Below are 2,657 nucleotides of genomic sequence, written 5' to 3'. Positions count from 1 at the left end.
TTTAGCAAGGATGCTTTACATTGATCAAAAGTGATGATAAAGACATTTATAATGTTACAAAAGATTTCTATTTCAGATAAATGCTGTTCTTCTGAACTTTCTATTCATCAAAGAAACCTGAAAAAATTCTACGCAGTTTTCAACAAATTAATAAATGTTTTTTGAGCAGCAAATCAGAATATTAGAATGATTTCTGAAGGATCATGTGACTGGAGTAATGATGCTAAAAATTGAGCTTTGAAATCAAGATGGAATAAATTACATTTTAAAATATTTCCATATAGAAAACAGTTATTTTAAACAGAAAAAAATATTTCGGTTTTTGCTGTATTTTGGATCAAATAAATGCAGGCTTGGTGAGCAGATGATAATTAAATAAAAAACATTAAAAATCTTACTGTTCAAAAACTTTTGACTGGTATGTTAGCCTATAGTTTGAAGTTAAAGATATTAATAATTAATAAGGTGAATCTGAGATGTTTATTTGACAGTGATTTCACATTTCTTGTTTGTATGAAGGCTAAATACAACATTAATTTATTTGTGCTGTTTTTTTTCTAAAAAAATTAAATAGTTTTATAGGAAGAGATTTCATAGACTTCGCAAATTAATTTTTCATAAGTTTGTAGGTACAGACATCTGTTGTGGGTGTTCTTGGCAGTTTTTATGAGGCTTTTTTTTAACAGTGTTCATATCGATATCTGAATTATATCGTATCGACCAAAATTAAGAAATATATCGTGATATAAATTTTGGCCATATCGTCCAGCCCTAGTTTCAGTTTTTACTACTTAATATTTTTGTGGAAAACCTGACACTTTTGTTTTTTTTTATTCTTTGATGAATAGAAAGTTCAAAAGAGCATCATTTATTTGAAACAGAAATCTTTTGTAACATTATAAATGCCTTCAAGGTCCCTTTTGATCAATTTAATGCGTTCTTGCTGAATAAAAGTAATGATTTCTTTCTAATTAAAAAAAATAAATAAATCGGACTCACCCCAAACTTTCGAACTCAGTGTATCACAGTTTCCACAAACATATTAAGCCATAAAAGCTGTTTTCAACATTGATAATAATCAGAAATGTTTCTTGAGCAGCAAATCAGCATATTAGAATGATTTCTGAAGGATCATGTGACACTGAAGACTGGAGTAATGATGCTGAAAATTCAGCTTTGACTCAAAGGATTGCGCTTTAAAACATTAAAATAGGAAGCAATTATTTTAAATTGTAATATCACGATATTGCTGTTTTTCCTGTATTTTGATCAAATAAATACAGCGAGTGTGTTTGTGTGTGAGAGTGGCCGTGTGACTCTCAGACGAATGGCACAAAGAGTTCGGGGAAGTAGAGACACATTTCTCATCATTCCTGAAACTGATTCTGTGAGAAGTGTTTTTGATATCAACATTTTGACAACAACTGCTGTACTTCAGGTCTGAGGATAAGCAGAAAAAAAGAGATGGGGAGAGGGGAAGAGATCGGGACCCTCAGGGGCCGAACGCTGGCAGTGAGTGTGCATTTCTGTACAAGATGTTTTAGGAGTTTATGTGTGTGCTTACATAAAGGCATTTGTATGTGCAAGTAAAAAGGGCATATCAGGATAGTATTGAATGCCTGAATATGTATATATATGATATCCAACTTTATCCTCATGTAAAGCGATATATTCTATCTCAACTGGCTGACTTTTTTTGTTGCAAAATGTAACTATATTATCACACCACTCTGTTCGTTCAACTTTATCCCCATATATACAGTATGTAGGGATATATACTAAATAGCAAATCTCAACTGTTTGATTGCTTGTATCATCACAAAATTGAACTATATCACTGTTCAGCTCTAATCTGCTAAATGCGACTAAAGGGCATGAAGATGTTAAGATAACAAACATTTTAATTTCCAATAACCATATAATTATAACCATATTAATTTCCAATTAACAATAACTGGACACCATTTGTTGAATTTCCTTCCTTAATTCATGTATTCTAGAAATGACAATATGACAATTCGGAGCTATTCATGTTTTTAGACTCATTATTGTTTTCCATGACAAAAAGATCCATGTACAGTTTTATTGTTACTGACAGAACATCACATTAATATTCAGTGTTGGGGAAAGTTACTTTTAAAAGTAATGCATTACAATATTGCGTTATTTCCTAAAAAAGTAACTAATTACGTTACTTAGTTACTTTTTATTGAAAGTAATGCGTTACGTTACTTTTGCGTTACTTTTTAAATCTGGGTTGGGCTTGCTTGTTTGCTCTTAATATAAAAAGTTTTATTTTTAGCAAATGTAAAAGCCCTTTCGCACCAAAAGCCTCAGGCTGAAGGAAATGTAAATTCACGTCTGTACAGTAGAACGCAGAAGAAGAAACTTCAACACTCTTCAGCAATAAAAGAAGAAGAATTGTTATTTCTGCTTATTAGTATGGTTGAATAGGATCATCGAAGGTCAGCAGCAAATTGGTTAATAAAATGGGATTAAATACATAAAGGATATTTGTATTATTTAACATATTTAATTATTGCAGTTTTGTGTCATATTCGGAGTTGCTTTTAACCGTTTTTTTTTTTGTGAGTGATATGCATGTTCACATTTATTCTAGAACTAAAGTAACATCTTACTCCCGATTTCTCTCAACA

General features: G+C 31.0%; 1 protein-coding gene across 1 annotated transcript in view; it reads right to left on the bottom strand.

The window, feature by feature from the left end:
• The window catches only part of LOC107729318 (protein transport protein Sec24B-like), a 24,354-nt gene that overhangs the window by 17,868 nt on the left and 3,829 nt on the right, over positions 1–2,657 (bottom strand). The window lies entirely within an intron of this gene.

Source organism: Sinocyclocheilus rhinocerous, unplaced genomic scaffold (assembly GCF_001515625.1).
Source record: "Sinocyclocheilus rhinocerous isolate Xijiao unplaced genomic scaffold, SAMN03320098_v1.1 scaffold428, whole genome shotgun sequence".
NCBI lineage: Eukaryota > Metazoa > Chordata > Actinopteri > Cypriniformes > Cyprinidae > Sinocyclocheilus > Sinocyclocheilus rhinocerous.
This window is presented reverse-complemented; position numbering and strand designations above follow the sequence as displayed.